The sequence below is a fragment of the Saccopteryx leptura genome, chromosome 8 (genome assembly GCF_036850995.1).
Source record: "Saccopteryx leptura isolate mSacLep1 chromosome 8, mSacLep1_pri_phased_curated, whole genome shotgun sequence".
NCBI lineage: Eukaryota > Metazoa > Chordata > Mammalia > Chiroptera > Emballonuridae > Saccopteryx > Saccopteryx leptura.
In genome coordinates this window covers 8,632,107-8,651,330 of record NC_089510.1, presented here as the reverse complement: position 1 = coordinate 8,651,330, position 19,224 = coordinate 8,632,107, and the positions used below count along the sequence as shown (strand labels likewise).

Genomic DNA, 19,224 nt, shown 5'->3' with positions numbered 1-19,224 from the left:
GCCTATCACCACATCTCCTAAAACGTGCTTGTCGTGAAGAGCTGGATTATAGAACAGTTATGTGGATTTATAGCTTGTCAAACCTCCAGAAACAAGAAGTGTTGACTTATGGAGCAATGCCAGCTGAAGAGGTCTCTAGATTAATTCCCCTATACACTTTTTTTTTTTTTAATTTTTATCAGCGACTTGCTTAGAAACATAGGCTCTGTGTCATCCAACATTTTAGCTTCCCATCAAACCTCCATTTGAGCGCTGACTCTGGACAGAGACGGCTAAAACATAGTAGGAGACCAAGTAAGGCGTCAAGGTTATCTTACGAGTCCATAAGAATGGGACCAAAGCAACAAGATGTCTTTGGGTTTAAAAATGTCACTGGGGCCTGACCAGGCGATGGCACAGTGGATAGAGCGTTGAACTGGGATGCAAAGGACCCAGGTTCGAGACCCCAGGTCGCTGGCTTGATTGAGCAAGGGTTTACTCCGCCTGCTGAAGGCCCACGGGTCAAGGCACATATGAGAAAGCAATCAATGAACTAAGGTAACACAATGAAAAATTAATGATTGATGCTTCTCATCTCTCTCCGTTCCTGTCTGTCTATCCCTCTCTCTGACTCTCTAAAAAAAAAAATGTCACCACTGCTGGGAGTGTGGGGGTTGGTGGGCGCTCCTGTGACACCACAAGGAGCTGAGCCATGAGCCTACAGCGGCCAACCTTGTGTCATGACTGTAACCAGCACTTTGACAATGTAACATACACGTTTGGTGTGTGGATCCAGCCCTCAACTCTTCCTCTGAGAAATTTCTTTCATATCCACGGACACAAACTCGGTGGCAGCCACATTTGTACCGTGTGCGCCCTCCTTTCTAGCCGGCTTTGATTAAGAATAGATCAATCCGTATTTGTCCCGAGTGTATAGCCGTGGCGCCAGGACACGTGGCAAAGCCCTGGCCGCAGGCCTGCAGGAGGCGCGACTGGAAGCGGTCTTCTCCCACAGAGACGGCCTGACTTGTCCCCGCGGCTGCCACGCTGATAGCTCCTTTTTTTTTTTTTTTTTTTTTACTTCCTCCCTGGAAGTCACGTGTTGGTCTACGCTTTCAAAGTTTTCTTAGCCTTTTACCGATTTGTTTGTTTCTAACGGAAACTCCTGGGAAGCGCAAGTTCCAGCTCTTTCCACGGCACTGCTCTGGGCGCAGCGCACCAGGTGAAACTGACCGCGATGTCACTGGAGTGCGGGACGGGTGGCGGCCGCCGTGGGCCCCACGTGAGCACGGGTGTGCTCGGGGCGTCTGTGTGGAACGCTGCTGCCCTTGCGCAGAGCTTGCGCTCAGGCTGGCCTTGCCTGGTCCCTCCCGGATCGGGGACGGGCCCTTCCTTTCCACGCTGTCACTACCCCGGTCGGCGGCCAGGGCCCCCGTCTCTGATCCCAGAGGTGCCGCAGCGTCTTGGGCGGCTGGACTTCCTGCGGTTGAATTCCTGGAGAGGGACTGGGGGGGGGGGGGGGTGAGGAGGGCCGAGCTGAGTTTGGGAGCACGGACAGGCGACCCTGTCACGGGTGGACTGTGGGCCACGTGCTGGCCACCGCCCGGGGATGGGCCTCTGGCGGTGAGCAGGACCTGATGACAGGTCTGGTCGGTGGGATGCTCAGGGTCTCGGCTTCGCCTCTGGGCCCTCTCCGCAGCTCAGGCTCTCTGTACACCCTCTCCCGAACCCGGGCTCCCTTCCTCCTCTTCGCTGCCGCAGACATGATGTCTCTGACTGTAATTGCGATTAGCAGTGTGGGCCCCTACTCAGATTTGATTCTTTCTGGCCAAACTTAGGGTAGGTCACACATACATTAGTCTCTCAAACAGTGTTCCTTCTACCAAACCTCCTTCTCCCCCTCCTCCAGTTTATTAGCAAAAATAAACATTTTGTCCATCCATGAGATCCTGACTGAAGTGCCTATTCGGGCACCTGAGAAAAACAATTCCTGGGATGGTGAAACATAGGCCAGTCCCTGGAGCAGTGCGGTGGTACAGCCAGACATTTAAAGCCTGTTGCCAAGACAGTGTCATTACACATGGGTAATGCCAGGCACAATTTCTAGGTTAAGAGTCCCTTGCCGGGAAACTCAGATGGAAATGAATGTTAAGATCTTTATTAACTTTCCGATTTCTCTGAGCGTATTCTCTGTGCATAGTACTTATCTGAAAAAATAATAAAGGTAAATTGTAGACCAAGCAACATAGAGGGCCGTACATGCCTTAGCTTGAAAGGCTCTTCCCAGGATGAACTGCCACAGATGGGTAAAGAGGTTGTGAGTGCTGGGGACCCAAGCTGAACTGGGAGCAGCCGATGGAATCACCCTACTTGGGAGACACAACTCTTCGACTTGCCATGTGTTGAAAATCACCAGCAGGCCAGATCAGACATTGCACGCTGGGTCTTTCGATGGTGTCAACGCCTGGGCGCTGAGCCAGACGCACTGCCGAGAACGGGTGTGATTTAATGAACCGGGGATCCGCGAGAGAACTGAGCTTTCCTTCGCGCCTCCACATCCCTCAGAATGAAGGGTGCACGAGCCGATGGCTTATTCATAGTACCCGACACAGGAAACATACTACCTTTTATGAAAAAGACGATTTTAACAAAGGTATTTAAAAAGAAAAAGCATGCCTGATTCAAAAATTAATGAAATGTATATTATGTCAAACTTCTAGGAGAAAAGTTTTTGTGGCCTTGGATTAGGTAAAGATCGCTTAGAGAAAAAGAGTATAAATTGTAACATTAAAAACAAATGGGCCTGACCAGGCGGAGGTGCGGTGGATAGAGCCTCGGACTGGGACGTGGAGGACCCAGGTTCGAAACCCCCAGGTCACAGGGGCTTGAGCGCAGGCTCATCTGGTTTGAGCAAAGCTCACCAGGGCTTGAGCCCAAAGGTCACCGGCTTAAGCAAGGGGTCACTGGCTCAGCTGTAGCCCCTGGTCAAGACACACATGAGAAAGCAATCAATGAATAACTAAGGTGCTACAACAAAGAATTGATGCTTCTCATCTCTCTCCCTTCCTGTCTCTCTGTCCCTATCTGTCCCTCTCTCTGACTCTCTGTCACAAAAAAACAAGCAAACAAACAAACAAAAAACAGATAAATTAAAAATTTTCTACTCTTTAAAAGGCACTATAAAAAATGAAAAAGCGAACCACAGACTGGGAGAAAATATATATAATATATATATAGTAAATATATAAATATATAATAGTATATAATATATAGTATATATAAAAATATATATAGTATATATATACTATATATATATGACATATAAATCAACAAGAAAGCATATGTCTCAAGAAAAAAAGATGGGCAAAATATTTTAACAAACACTTCATCAAAGAAGAGAGATGGGTGGTGAATAAGCCCCTGAAAAGATGCTCAATATCATTAGTTAAAATAACGTCACAATGAAATACCACAACCCACTATTAAAATGACGACAGTTTTTAAAAAACCTGTAATGCGCAGTGCTGGTGAGGATTGGAGCAGCTGGAGTGCTCACGTGTCTTACGGGGACTGGAGATGCCACAGCCACTTTGGGACACAGATCAGCAGTTCCCTCAAAAATTAAAGACACACTTTCAGGATGACCCTGTGATACCACTCCAGACATTTACCAAAGAGAAAGGAAAGGAAAGCTTCCGGCCACATAAACCCCTGTGCACACACGTGTGTGTCGTGGTTTTAGTAATAATTGCCTTAAAGTGGAAACAACCCAAATGTCCACCAGCTGTGAATGGGCCAGCTGGCTGTGGGCCATCTCCACCAGGAGAGGCTTCTCAGGACCATGGAGGAACAGACCACGGCCGTGAGCGCCAGAACGGGCGAATCGCAAATGTTTGTCAGGTGAGAAAAGCCCAAACCTGCTGCGTCATTTCATTTCCGTGACATGTGGCAAAGGCAAACTGTTGGGACACAAATTATGCCAATGATTGTGAGAGAAGTATTGATTATGAAAGGGCAGGAGGGAGCCCGGTGGGGTGATGATCGTGGTGGGGTTACCCTTATCGAAATTGTTAGAACTGCATACCTAAGAAGGGAGAATTCTGCTACATGTAAATTATACCTAAAAGAAAGAAAAGAACAACTGAACTGTATTGAAATGCCACCACTCAGCATATAGATCTCCAGATATTTTCTCATGCAAGAAGTTAAACGTGGATTAACTTCTTAGAATAGAAACATAGGATATTTTAATCAATTCAATATTTGGTCTAACGGAGTTATAGATACTATTATATAACTCAAGAAATACTTCTTCCTAAACCTGCTCCACTATATATATATATATATATATACATTTAATATGTTTTGGAAGAAGTGGCACAGCCAGGAGCCATTCTAGCGCCTGAGGTGGAGGCCATGTAGCCGTCCTCAGCGCCCGGGCCAACTTTGCTCCAATGGAGCCTTAGCTGCTGGAGGGGAAGAGAGAGACAGAGAGGAAGGAGGGGGGGGGGTGGAGAAGCAGATGGGTGCTTCTCCTGTGTGCCCTGACTGGTAATCGAACCCGGGACTTCCACATTCCAGGCTGATGTTCTACCACTGAGCCAACTGACAGGGCAAGACTTAAATTTTTGACAAATTTAAGACTTACATTTTTTCTTGCCTGGTATCCTAGTACATGTAGTTGCTATTCTAATGTATCTTGGATACAGGTGCTCTCTGAAACATAACTCTAGAATGATTTAGAGTTCTTAAATGGGGCTATTTTATTCCATTTTAGTCTTTGATGGCAGCTCCCAACCCATGAGTCCCCTATAGAAACATGTACAACGTAGTGCGTGCAAAGTGATTTCCTTTAGCTGCATAAAAGTGGTAGACTTTGGTTTTCCTCTGAAAACGAGAGTGACTTTTATGTACTATGTGTGGGAAAGAGCACAAAACCCCATTCAACAGGAGTTTCATGTGCCATCAAAGTCATCTCTCCACCTTCTCATGACACTGGCCTTATTTTTAATGTGTAGAAATAATGCCACTCAGGTCACAGGAGAAAGAAAAGCTGCCATTGCTAATTTTCCAATTAAAAGCCAATGTACGCGCAAACAAGCCTGTTGGCATGTCCAGAGCATTGAATGCCAAAGGGAATATACAGTGTGTCCATAAAGTCATGGTGCACTTTTGACTGGTCACAGGAAAGCAACAAAAGATGATAGAAATGTGAAATCTGCACCAAATAAAAGGAAAACCCTCCCAGTTTCTGTAGGATGATGTGGCAGCATGTGCACATGCGCAGATGATGACGTAACACCATGTATACAGCGGAGCAGCCCACGGCCATGCCCGTCGAGATGTGGACAGTACAGAGGAAAGTTCAGTGTGTTCTGTGGCTCGCTAAATTTGAATCCGTGACCAAAGTGTAATGTGAATATCGGCGTGTTTATAACGAAGCGCCACCACATAGGAATAACGTTACTCGGTGGGATAAGCAGTTGAAGGAAACTGGCAGTTTGGTGGAGAAACCCCGTTCTGGTAGGCCATCAGTCAATGATGAGTCTGTAGAGGCTATACGGCATAGCTACCTAAGGAGCCCTAAAAAATCTATGCATGAGCCCACATCGAACTGCACTGAATAGGTATGAAACTGGGAGAGTTTTCCTTTTATTTGGTGCAGATTTCACATTTCTATCGTCTTTTGTTGCTTTCCTGTGACCGGTCAAAAGTGCACCATGACTTTACGGACACACTGTATATTTTATATTTAACTTTGGAGGTGAGCTTACCCTTATCGTAGGAGAACTGTCCGTTGACCAGGTTGATTAATTTCATGACTGCCGGGTTCCTTCTGCACCTGGTACTGCCACTTCTGGGTCCTGCCAGTGACTGCGGTGGCAAGGGCGAAGTCTGCGACATAGCCCAGGATGAACCCCCAGGGATGTGCCTCCCCTCCCAAAGGCTCACCCAACACTGTGCTGCGCGCGGTTGCCCGCAAACGCTCTCTGCAGAAACGTCAGGGATTTGGCAATACGTCTTTGCGCAGAAGTGCTCTTTCTTTGTGTTTGAAAAGTTAACTGAGGAAGACATCTGAAGGAATACAGGAAGACATTCTCAGGGGCCGTGCCTTGGGGATGGCACGGGGGGAGGGGACGGACATGGATAGGGGAGTCGTGTTTGTCCCTCGTTGGCAGCCCGCAGGCATGGTGGAAGAGAAGCAGGGAACCCTACCGCCCACTCGGCCTCCCAGCTCAGACGCCGGGGAGGCAGACCGGCCTGAGTTTCTCGTTCACTCCCCGCACATGATCTGTGACCCAGCCTGTGAGTTTACGCCTCACTCACCCTGCCGCCTCGTGAGCTCTGTCTGATTAAGGCCATGGCCTCGTAGCCCGGCCCCGGCAGCCCCGGGCCTGCGCCCTGGCTCCTGAGAGGCTCCCCACTTCGGACCAGACCGGTTCGCTGCTTGCAGGCCCCTGGGCATCACCCACCCAGCTCTAACACTTCCCGAAAGACTTGGACAGATTTTTATTTGTTTCCAATTGCAAATCTGAGCAACAACACCCATCACCATTCCCGCACCCACCCACCCAAAGAATTATTCCTCAACCTGGCATAAGAAATCCCCAGGACCCTGTCTGTCCACCTCCCCGCCCTGACCGCCGGCAACAGGCCCCTACAGCTTCCCAGACGCCTGCGCACAGCTGGTCTCACGGACTCTGCCGATCGCTCCTCCCTGCTTGGCCTTCCTTGGAAAGGTCCTGCACTTTCCCTATCCCCCTCCCATGGAGACATTTTTTAGAGAGAGAGAGAGAGAGAGAGAGAGAGAGAGAGGAAGGGAGAAAGAGAGAAGAAGGGAAAGAGAGAGACAGAAGCATTGATTTATTGTTCCACTTATTTATGCATTCATTGATTGATTTTTTTTTGATAGAGACAGAGAGAGGGACAGATAGGGACAGACAGACAGGAAGGGAGACAGATGAGAAGCATCAATTCTTCATTGCAGCATCTTAGTTGTTCGTTGATTGCTTTCTCATATGTGCCTTGCCCAGGGAGCTACAGCAGAGTGAGTGGCCCCTTGCTCAAGCCAGCGACCTTGGGCTTCAAGCCAGCAACCTTTGGGCTGAAGCCAGTGACCGTGGGGTCATGTCTATGATCCCACGCTCAATCCAGTAACTCAAGCAGTGGCTCAAGCCGGATGAGCCCACACTCAAGCAGGCAACCTCGGGGTTTTGAACCTGGGTCCTCTGCATCCCAGTCCGACGCTCTGTCCTCTGCACCACCTCCTGGTCACGCTCATTGGTTGATTCTTGTGTGTGCCCTGACTGGGGATCAAACCCGCAATGTTGGCATACGGGGACGGCGCTCTAACCATCTGAACTACCTGGCCAGGGCCTCTCTCATTTGAATGGCACATTGGACACACCCACCTTCTGTGATTTTATAATAGTAATTTCAGTTAACTGAGGAGTCGGGAGGGACACACAGCAGTCTCGCTCTCAGGTTATGAGGACCATCCTGAGTACAGGGCTGGCTCTTCCAGGCATGAGAGGACAACTTAGGAAAAAGAAAAAAATGAGATAGTAATTTCTCAGTTTCTGGTTTCATTAGATACCAAGCTGTGACTTCTGGGGCCTGGGAGGAGCCCTGGAGGCCAGTCTCACCCTGGAGCCTCCAATGTTTTCTTCTTCTTTAAAGTTTTCTTCAGCTTAGTAGCCGGTGCCACTTTGAACAGATCACTTATCTTCTCTGCACCTTCATTTCCTCAGCCGCAATGACATTTATAGTGTGGTTTCTTCCTAGAGTGTGGGTGAGGATTAGATCGGGTAATGTCAAGTTCTTACAACAAAGCCTAGCGTCTGGAACATACAATAAGTGTGCGATAAATACAGGTAATGGTGATGAGGTTTTGTTTGTTCGATGTTTCTGAAGTCAGTTGGCTCTTTTCTGTGTAGAAGGAAAAGAGACTGTGAGTTGCTACATTTTATAATTGTTAACAAAGCACTACTGTGTCACTGTGTTCTATGACCAATACAGAGCTGGGTGGGCGGAGACAGATTCACGTGTCTGCAGTGAGTTAGATTTCAAAGACGGTGCAGTGAACCAAGGCAACTGAACATTTTATTTAAATGACTGCTCTCGTGTGTCTAAAAAATTCCATCACTAGAAATTGTATTCATTATTTGGATAACTTGGTCCCCTTTTGAAATGTAGATATTCTAACAAGTGGGAACATGTGAGTCACGCAAATCTCAGAGTGAGCGAATTAATTAGATCTTTCCCTGAGAGCAGTGTTGACGGGAAGAAGAGAACTCGTGCAGGAAGCCTAAGGGATAGAGGGGGAGGGAACGGAGAGGAACCTGCCAAGGATCTCTCAGCCACGGGCTCGGAGGCTGCAGCAGTTCTTGCAAGGTCGGCGAGCAGGGCCAGCCTTTTGAGTTGCAGACTGGCCTCCCCCAGGAATGAGGCTCTGCCCAAGGGCAGCACTGCGGTTACTAAGAGCTCGTGCCCGGACTGCTGGCCTGAGTCTGGCTGCTTGGTCACCCACTCTTTGAAAAGTTGTATTATTTTCTAAATCTATGAGGCTCTTGGGTGCAAATGACAGAAATGCCAACTAAGAAATGGTTTAGGCATAGAGGGGATTGTTTGGGTTCACATCCCTGCATAGCTCAGACGTTGTGCCGGTGTCAGGCTGGAAGGAAGCCACCCAGGCTCAGGATCACTCGTCTCTTGTCTCAGCCTGTAAATGTGTTGACATCCCTCCCAGGTTTCCTGTCTCGATGGTGACAACAGCTTCAGTCTCTACATCCCTTCAGGTTCAAATCACATGGGAATAGCGCTTGCTTTTTCCTTCAGAAATCTGAGGAAAAGTTTTCTTCCGTCTCATTGGCTCTGAAAGGGCAACGTGACTAGCACTGAAGAAATTCCTGTGGCCAGGGGACATGCAACCTCTGACGGGTCCCAGATAAATGGACAAACATCCTGTCTGTGTACATGAAGGAAAAGACTTATTATCATGAAGCTGTCCATATGACTCAAAATGATTTACAGATTTAATGTAATTCTTATCAAAACCCCATAGCACTTTTTTTTCAGAAATAGAAAAATTCATCTTAAAATGTATATGGAATCTCAAGGGATTCCAAATAGCCAAAACAATTCTGCACAAACCAAATAAGCCAAATTTAGAAGACTCACACTTCCTGATCTGAAAGCTATTACGAAACTGCAATGATCCAGTGTGAAATTAGCAGGCAGACAGACATAGATTAGTGATTATATTATATTATATTATATTATATTATATTATATTATATTATATTATATTATATTATATTATCTTTGGCAAAGGCACCAAGACCACTCAATGGAGAAAGGAAAGTCTCTTCAACAAACAGTGCTGGGAAAATTGGACGTCCATATGCAAAATGAATAAATCAAGTTGGACCCTTATCTTATACCATACACAAAAATCAACCCCAAATGAATTGAAGACCTAAATGTAAGAACTGAAACAATAAAATTCCTAGAAGGAAATATAAGGAAAAAGAAACCTTAATGACAATGGATTTGGTGTTGCCTTCTGGGCTATGACATCAAAAGCACAAACAAGGAAAGCAAAAGTAGACAAAGGGAGATATGAATACTTCAAACATAACACTTCTGCATCAAAGGACACCATCATCAGGATGAAAAAGCAATCTATGGAATGGAAGAAAATATTTGCAAATCATATATCTGACAAGGGGTTAATATCCAGAATATATAAGGAACTCCTACAACTCAACAACCACAAAATCAAATAGAAATGATTTTAAAATGGCTAAAGGACTTGAATAGATATTTCTTCAAACATGATACATCAATGGCCAACAGACATATGAAAAGATGCTAAATATCACTAGCCATGAGGGAAATTCAAATCAAAGTCACAATGGGAGACCACCATCATTTCTCACACCCATTAGGATGGTTATTATAAAACAAACAACAGGAAATAGCAAGTGTTGACTTGCCCTCTTGGAGAATTTGGAAACCCTCTTGTTGATGAGAATGCACAATGGTGCAGCTGCTGTGGAAACAGTGTGGCAGTTCCTTAATATAGTAAAAATAGAACTATCATGTGATGCAGCAATCCCACTGCTGGGTACGCATCCAGAACAATCCAAGGCAGGGTGTGAAGAATGTTTGCACACCCATGTTCACAGCAGCACTGTTCACAATAGCCAAGAAGTGGAAGCAGCCCAAATGCTCATCACAGGATGAATGGATACACAAAATGTGGTATATACGTACAACGAAATATTACTTAGCCTCAAACTAATACTGGCACATGCAAAAACGTGGCTGAACTTTGAGGACAGTGTGCTAAATGAAATAGGCCAGACACAGGAGACAAATACGGTATGACTCCATTTAAACAAAATACCTAAAGTAGATTCGTAGGGACAGAAAGTGGTAAGGTAGCCACCGGGGTCTGGGGAGAGGGGCAGGAGGAGTTGTTTAACCAGTATATGGTTCAGATTCTGTGCAAGATAAAAGGTCCTGGAGATCTGTTTCACAACAGTACTGCACTTATATGCTTAAAAATGGTTGTGGAAATTCTGTGTTTTCAATTAAACAAACAAACAAAAAAAAACCCCAAACCCCCCACCCTTCTGAAGGCCCATACCAGATCAATTAAATCAGGTGGAACAGGGCAAGGACTTCAATATTATTTAAATGCTCCCCAAATTATCTTATGGTACAATCAGGCTAGCAGGTAACTGCTCTAATCCTCAATCCCGAATCTCATCTGGCTACCCAGGTCTTCCTCCTTAGCTGGTTACTGCAGTAACCTCCTTACCTTTCCACGCAGAGCAGCGTGGAGTCAGAAGTTTATTGAGCCCTTCATTCAGAGCTGGGTTGGGGTGCAAACTCTATACGGGCCACCGAATCATCCCAACAGATTAGAATCAGGATATTAGTTAACTCAGGTCTCCATACAGAATGCTTTGTGTAACTTCTAGGCAGGCGAAAACAGATGCCCGGGTTCGCTCGGCTCAGAGTGAGGTCCCAGGCAGAGCAGCGCCTGTGGGTAGGGTTAGCTCACAGGAGGAAGAGGACCAGGCAGAGCGGAAAGGTACTGGAAGCCCAGGGTGCTGCCCAAAGCAGGAAAGTCACAGTGAGCAGCAGGAGAGCGACCACCTAGGACAGGGTGGTTGGGATAGAGACAGCCAGAAAGGTACCAGAAGCCAGAAGCAGAGTTGCAAGAAGGGAGGTGGGAAAGCAATATATTCTGTTGTCGTTGTTGTTTAGACCTGGACTTATTTCATTTGTTTTGAAATAAAATAACTGCCTGATCTGCGGTGGTGCGGGGGAGAAAGGGCCAACCTGGAGCGGTGAGGTTGCTGGTTCGAGGCCCCCACTTACCAAGTCTACGCACGTAGGAGAAGCAGCTCTGCTTCCTGCTTCCCTCCCCCTGCCTTTCTCGCTCTCTCTCTCTCTCTCAAATCAATAAGTAAACTCTTTAAAAACAAAAATAAAATAAAAACTGCCTGGGTAGGGGACATCATTCTCTATTAGAAAGAGCGTTGGGAGCAGGTTGTGGAGTTTTTATACAGGGAACAGTAATCAATATTCAAGATCTTAGTTCTTAATTCATGGATGGATCGAATTCAGACTTTCGCACAATTTAATTAAACGGACTACTGTTTTTCTTTCTCACTGGTTCTCGTGAGAGCTTTGTGAGTGTGAGGTCAGCAGGAGTCACTTGTCATGGAGGCGGGTCTGTCTGCCTCAGAGCCAGGCTCGCTTGCACAGACCGACCGGTGTGGAGTCTATGTAAATTCACGTTCAGAAAGGTGCGACACGCAGATGGATGCGCGTTACCTCCTGGGTTTCCAGTTTTAGAAGCAGGGAGGGAAATGCTTGGTGAGTTCGAAATTTTAAAAAAAATTATTGTTGGGCGTCTTCATAAAACCTCTTAGCTAGAAGTGGTTGGAACTATGTAATTTGTGCTTCTGCCACAAATTTCAGATTTTCTTTTCATTTAGAAAGGGAATCCAAATTTAAGTGCCTGTTATATAGTAGCAGCTGTGGAGTTTTAAATGTACCACCTCAAGGCCTGACCAGAGGATGGCGCAGTGGATTGAGTATTGGTGTGGGATGCTGAGGACCCAGGTTCGAAACCCCAAGGTCACTCGCTGGCTTGAGCGCAGGCTCACCAGCTTGAGTGTGGGGTCACTGGCTTACACATGAGATCATAGACATGACTCTGTGGTCACTGGCTTGAGCCCAAAGGTCGCTGGCTTGAAGCCCAAGGTCGCCGGCTTGAGCCCAAGGTCCCTAGCTTGAGCAAGGGGTCACTGACTCAGTGGAGCCCCCCAGTCAAGGCACATATGAGAAGCAATGAATGAACAACTAAGGTGCTGCATATCTCCCTCCCTCAAAAATAAATAAATAAATAAATAAATAAATAAGTACATACATACAGGGTTGGACAAAAGTAGGTTTATAGGTGTTCCTTTGGAGAACAATACAGTATTTAATAAATAGTAATATTTTAAAAACTGTGTTTTCTTACAACCGTAAACCTACTTTTGCCCCCTCGTATTAGTCTTCCAGTTCAGAGGTCCCCCCAGAATGTATTTCTTTAATTTGTATAAGTGAACTTAATTATAATTTGGGGCCTCTGTCCTGCTAGATGTTCTACTAACTTCTGCTGGAGTGTCTGTCCCCGCCCGGCCCCCCTGCTCCGTCAGGGCTGCCGGCGGTGCCTCCACACTGCGCTTTGGTGTCGCTGATGCCGGCGGTGCCTCCACGCCCTGCTTTGGTGTCGCTGATGCCGGCGGTGCCTCCACGCAGCGCTTTGGTGTCGCTGATGCCGGCGGTGCCTCCACGCCCTGCTTTGGTGTTGCTGATGCCGGCGGTGCCTCCACACCGCGCTTTGGTGTCGCTGATGCCGGCGGTGCCTCCACGCAGCGCTTTGGTGTCGCTGATGCCGGCGGTGCCTCCACGCCGCGCTTTGGGGTCGCTGATCTGAGCCCATCAGGGCTGCACGTGCGCCTCCCCTCCCTGCAGCCTGCTCTGGACCTTGGGGCTTTATTCTGAGAAGAGCCCTCCTTCCCCCGTGCTTTTCAGAAAAGTATTCATCTCTCGTCTCAAATTTTGGTTTCAACAATGGTTTAGACTTCTGAAAATAAAAGCCAGGAAGAGAATGACAATAATACCCACCTCAGAAGGTTCTTCTGAAGGTTTAAATGAGTTCTGTATGAAATGCTTACTGACTACAGTGCCGGTCACACCAGACATTGATGCATTGTTTTAGGGTGTGTTTACATATACGTTTTTCTTGTTTTACTTGTGTGATTTATGACATACAGAATAAGGGACAGAACTTATAATAACTTACAAATAAGCAGGGCTGATGATACTGGTTTATGCCCAACGGGCATAGGAATTCTACTACAGGCTGTCCCTGAGTTCTGAATGAGATAGGCTCTGTAGGTTTGAAAACATTTAAGTGCATATATGCACAGAAAGGTAAAAATAAATACTATGGTGAGACAAACAGCTGTCTAAGCTGCAATCACTAGGTAAATGTACCTGTTCCAACTTATGTACAAATTCAGCTAAAGAATACAGAAGCTGTCTCGTCTGGAACTCGAGGCCTGCCTCCTAACCTCCATCCAAGCATGTAGGCACTGACTTGCATGCTTGATTGTGTGCACTGACTTGGACAGTATATTCTTGCCAGGAGAGAACTCCCATTTTGTCTCGGCATCAGTGAGAATCCAGCCTACCTCTTACAACTGTGCACATCTGACGGCTGGAAACATTCTGCAGAGACTAGCTTCGGGCTCTGTTTCTTTGAAATCTTGTTTCCTCCCACAGCCACACGCCCAGAACAAGGCGCTGCACTCACCCTCATACCTGGCTCTGAAGCTTTGTTTCACGGTCAGTCAGCCTGGTGGACAGAGGAACGTTACTGGAAGCCACCCCTACCCTGGGGTGGTTGTAAAACACTCCCAAATACTCCCTGAACCCAAATTAAGTGTAATCCCACCTTGCCGTCTCATTAGCCAGATCCAGAAAGTTCCCACAGATGCTGAATGGCACCTGACGTGCAGGAAACATGGTGAGAGAGGCATCTGAGTGGAAAGAAACAGCCAGGTTCATTGGTTAAAACATCACTTACTTTAAAAATTTTTCAAAAAAAAATATGACTGTGTAAAGTCATGTTTAGGAGCCCTCCAAGGACCTTGAGAGATGTCTGTACAGGTGAGGGGCCCTGAAGCTTCGCCTTGGTTAGTTTTGTGGTAAATCACAAGAATGGCGTGATTCTTCACGGAAAGGACCCAGGACGGTGTCTGACACAGTCAGTGAGTGTCTGCCATTGGTGGCAGCAGGAGGCAGTGGGGTGGGGGCGAGGTCTTGCGCAGACCTTGGCCCCGGGGGCCCTCTCCAGCTCCCCGGCCTTCTCTGCCCTTCCCTGGCTTGCTCTGCACCCGGGAAGCTGCCCCTTGCGTTCCCTCTTACAGACGGGTGAGTAGGAGGAAAGAGAGACCGGATGCTCATGAGGCCTCCAGCCCCTCTCCCCGCTGTGTTCTTATGGTTCTGACCCAGAGCGGGCGGCTGCCGCTCCTGGTGGGTGGCACCCCCTCCAGGGCTACAGGGCTTGGTGGTCCCAGGAGGACCACGCCCCCTTTTGTTCTCATCAGGCCCAAACAGAGTCTGTGTCGGTCAGCCCCTGGGTGCCCCCTACCCCTTGTCAGTTCCACTAACCTGTCTGCGCCTCTGTAACGAGCCCCTTTATCGTAAACCCTTTCCATCCGTCCTTTCGAGTGGGCTGTGTCCTGCTGGAGGCCCCACGGGTGCGTGGGTCTGACCACAGATACGGCGCCCCTCTGTCTGTCATTTGTGGCCGCATCACCTTCTCTTTCTCGTGACGTCCTGAGATAAAAGGTGTTGCTTATTTTCTTCTGCACAGTGAGTCCTGAAACATGTGCTGCTAACGTCATTCCCCCCTCTCGTTGGGCCAGTATAACGCTGTAGGAGGGATTCGTCTGGCACGGGGAACAGTTCTGCGCGTGGACCCAGCAGTTCATTTCCCCTGGGGGTGACACGGCTCTCCGAGCATTCAGCCTCTCTTTAAAATTTCTCCATCTCCGTATGTGTTTATGTAACCACTTAGCTCCGTCCTGTCCGGGGCAGCTCTAGGGAAATTTGCCGCACTCGTTGGAAGTTGAATCCTCCTATCCTGTTACATAAGCGGCAAGCCTGACCCCATTCAGCTGCCACGAGAGTCCCTGGAGGGACAGTCAGTGCGAGCGGCTTTCCAGTCCGGAGATCCTTCTCCGGCCCTGAGTCCCTTCAGGGCTGCTCCCAGCTGCACACGGGGCTATTTTTCAAAAGGAATATAGTTTTTATTTTTTGTTTGTTTGTTTTTTGTCTACCCTTAAGAAACCCTGGAGCTGGCTCTGAGCAGTGTTTCTGAGAGCGGGGAGGCACGCAGGAAGACCCCGCGGCCCCGGCTTGTGTCTGGGGGAGACAGGCGAGGTTGAGCGGACACAGCAGGGGCCCACGCCGTCTCCTTCCCACGGCCGGTGGCAGGCGAGGGCGTCAGGTACCCCCTCTCCAGGTGGGCCCCGGCCAGGCCCCTCTGTAACAAGACCGCCTCTGAGAAGCACTCGGGGCTCTCTTGCCACCTGAGGGGCACGGCCCCCCGCGGAGGAGCAGTATTCCCTGAGTGTTCCCGGGAAGCTCCTGCCAGAATCCGTCCTGGGCATCACTGCCGAGCTCCCTCCTCCTTCCGCCGGGATTGGGTGCGCGCCTGTGATGAGGGAGGCCCCGCGCCAGTGGCTAAAGGTGCTGCGCCAACGTGACCAAGTCCTTAGCCTCATGAGCGTACTTCTCCTAGCAGAGACGGCAAGGGAAGAGGTACCTCCATCCAGACAGACATATATATTGTCATGTTAGTGTTCTGTGCTCCATGATAGTGTTACAAAGTCAATTTATCACAACCCATAAATACCTTAATAATATCGGTACCCAGAAAATAACGAATGGAGCAGGCCCGAGGCTGCTGTGCTTAGAAAGGTTGCTGGCCGGGTCAGCCCTTAGCCGTGTCCGGGAACTGGAGTGACGCACAGTTGACAGCCAAGGAAGTGATGGAGCGGCGCCCCTGCCTGCACCGTGTGAACACCTGCTCTGCCTCCGGGAGCCCGGGATCTGGCTGCGTATTAGGCAGAGGGTAGACGCTCCATGTCTGCTGAGCTTCCCTGAAAGAAGAGTGTTCACACATGATGACACGGTTCATTGAGGGAACAGGGAAGTGCGTCCTCGGGGAGCCCGTTGGGAAAGGCCTCCCAGAAGCCTGGCTTTCTCCAGACTCCCTCATAGGTGTGCCTTTGCCCTCTGCCCACATCGCTTTGTATCTGTTCACCAGAATCAGTCCTAGCCGGGGGTGTGACTGTTTGCTGAGTCCCGTGAACTAGCGAGGGTCGTCTGGGGACCTGTGACGCAGTGGGGAACTCCAGAATGTCTAGAAATGAGGGGATTAAGGAGGAGGCCATCCAATGAAAAGATGTTGAGGGTGGGGTAAAAATTGGGATGGGTCTCAAAAAAAGCTATTATTTAAAACAAATACAAAATAACAAACAAACAAAAAACTAGGGTAACACCTAAGAGATATTTTAAGGGGAAGCTCACAGCCCCTCAGCTAAGAGGCATTCTGGCGTTGGCATATGGCAGCCACAATTTGTTCTCCCTGGATGAGTCAGTCAGCTCCCTGAGGGCGGGGAATGGCGAGATCTTGCACCGTCCTGCTCAGGGAAGGTCGCTTAGTACAATGATGAGGTGAACAAAATCTAACTTACAAAATTTTTCAATGTTACACGGGCTCAGAGAGCTTAGCAGAGGGCCATATAACCTGCCAGTGGTTGAAGAAAGTTTTAAACCTCTCGATTTGTTTTATGTGTGTGTGTGTGTAAGTGCACACGCGTGCTCGCACGCACACAAAACAGACCTGGCTTTGAGGCCTAGTGGTGCCCTGTTACGTTTACACGGAGCTTAGCTAACAAAAGGAATGGATGACTGGGGCACCACTGCCCACTTACTTGACACAGACCTTTTATCAATGTCACCCCATTAAAATTAATTAAAAAAAAAAAATATATATATATATAAACGCCTGGATTCCAGCAGCGGGATGGAGGGTGTGGGTGGGAATGGGCGTGTTTCCCCTCACCCCCAGGATTTGTGGCACCAACAGAGAGATTCACAGATGGGGCCCCAGGACCAGCTCCCAAGGCAGCTGGAAGGAAGAGAGGGTCTGATTTCCAGCCCAGCTTCCTGGGTCCGGAGCTGGGGTTACCCTTCTTGCTTTATTCCTCACTTTCCCTTCTGTAATGCTTCACTTTCTCTCTGTCTCAGTGCTTTCGAACACCTCCCTTCCTCTCTTCTCTCTCTTTCTAATTCCATTCTTTCCCTTTGTCTCTTAATGCTCACCTCTTTCTCGGTAACATCTTCTCCATGCACGCGTTGACCCTCCCCTTGGCGAGGCTCTGGCCCCTACCTTGCGCTTTGAGCTTCCCTGAAACATGGGCCAGAATGAGCACTTCCAGTCCGATGAGAAAGAAAACCCCCTGTGGTCAGAGCCTTCTTGAGCCGAGTATTACCTTCCTCCTGCTGTTAAAACTCCAGGAATGTACAGAAGATGACACAAAAGTTCGCCTGAGGTCTCTAGATGGTTAGGGCCTTAGAGATTACAGTGACACACGCTTTTTCACTAGGGCTATATTTTTAGCGATAGTATGTGCCATGCCTAAAGATAGTGTTGCCCTGTGCCCTGGTAAACGCTCTGCATATCTGCACCTGTGCCCTCAGGGTAGAGAAAGATCCCTCAGACATGCAGATGGACATCACTGAGGATTCCCAACCTCCAGCCTGAGCGAGGCCCTGAGGCCACTCAATAACCCTTGTGACAGGTCCTCAAAGAACCTCCTCCCTTCCAACCCAGTAACTCTGACAACCCTTCGCCACGTTCCTTGAGGTCTTTACTCTGAACTCACAGTTCTCACATTGAGAGCATGACTCATTCTCTACTTAATTAAGAAAGATGTTCGGCATAAGGATTTGACCTTACAAATTTACCTTTTCCCATCATTTTCTCCTCTCCACCATTCTTGGGAATAAAGAATTGCTTTTTCAGTTAGAGCCAGCCCCTCGCCTATACATCTCTGGCATCGTCTTCTATGTATTAATTAGGCTCTCTCTTAAACCTACATCACCAATTTTTCTCCTTTCTACTGGCTCTTTGCATGCAATCCATAAACAGGCTCCAAGACTTCCTTCTGCAAAGAGCAATCTCTTTTGGCCCTTTTCACCTCCCATAGCCTTTGGCTACTGTTCAGATTGCTGCTGCCTTTTCTAGCCAAGTCTCCGGAGAGAGAAAAATTCTCTTGCTTTCCCGTTTGCTCACCTGCCATGCACTCCTCTCAGCCCTGAGGTCTCACTTCTACTATCCATCCCCCTGCTGGAAAGGATTCTGGCAGAGATCTCTAGTGTTCTTCATGTGGACAAGCCCAATAGGCACTTTTCTTTTCTTTCTCTTTAAAAAAAAAATTCTTTTTTTATTAAGTGAGAGGTGGGCAGGCAGAGAGACTGCTGCATTTGCCCTGACTGGGATTCACCTGGCAAGCTCCCTACCAGGTGATGCTTGTACCTATTTGGGGCTGCTGCTCTGTTGCTCAGCAACTGAGCTATTTTAACACCTGAAGTGAGGCCATGGTGCCATCCTTAGTGCCTGGGGCCAACTTGCTCGAACCATTCAAGGCATGTCTGCAGGAGGGGTAGGGGAGGGAAAGAGAGAGACAGAGAGAGGGAGGGGTGGAGAAGCAGATGGTTGCTTCTCCTGTGTGCCCTAACCAGGATTCGAACCGGGGACATCCACATGCTGGGCCAATGTTCTACCACTGAGCCAACCGGCCAGGGCCAGCCAATAGGCACTTTTCAATCCATATCTTATTATAGCACTCTATAGTGCTGAACACTGTTGAACCTCTCATTCTTGCAATTTCTTGGCAGCGAGGACATTTCTGGTTTCTTTCCATGTCTCTGACTGTGCTTCTTGGACTCTCTATGGGACCTCTTACTTTATTTACTTTGTCAGTTGGGAATTAATAACTCAAGTATCTATCGGGGCCAGACAAGTAATATAAACAAATGAAGCAAGTATATGAAAGAGCAGCACCGGAGTCATGATTAATGGGAGTCGACACG

The 19,224-nt window shown here is 48.1% G+C and overlaps 1 non-coding gene across 1 annotated transcript; it reads left to right on the top strand.

Annotated features, from left to right (window-relative positions):
• Nucleotides 1-7,378: 7,378 nt before the first annotated feature.
• On the top strand, nt 7,379-7,519 carry LOC136380262 (small Cajal body-specific RNA 11). Its single transcript, XR_010746930.1, has one exon. It is a non-coding gene; the product is annotated as a small Cajal body-specific RNA 11 (non-coding RNA).
• Nucleotides 7,520-19,224: the final 11,705 nt, after the last annotated feature.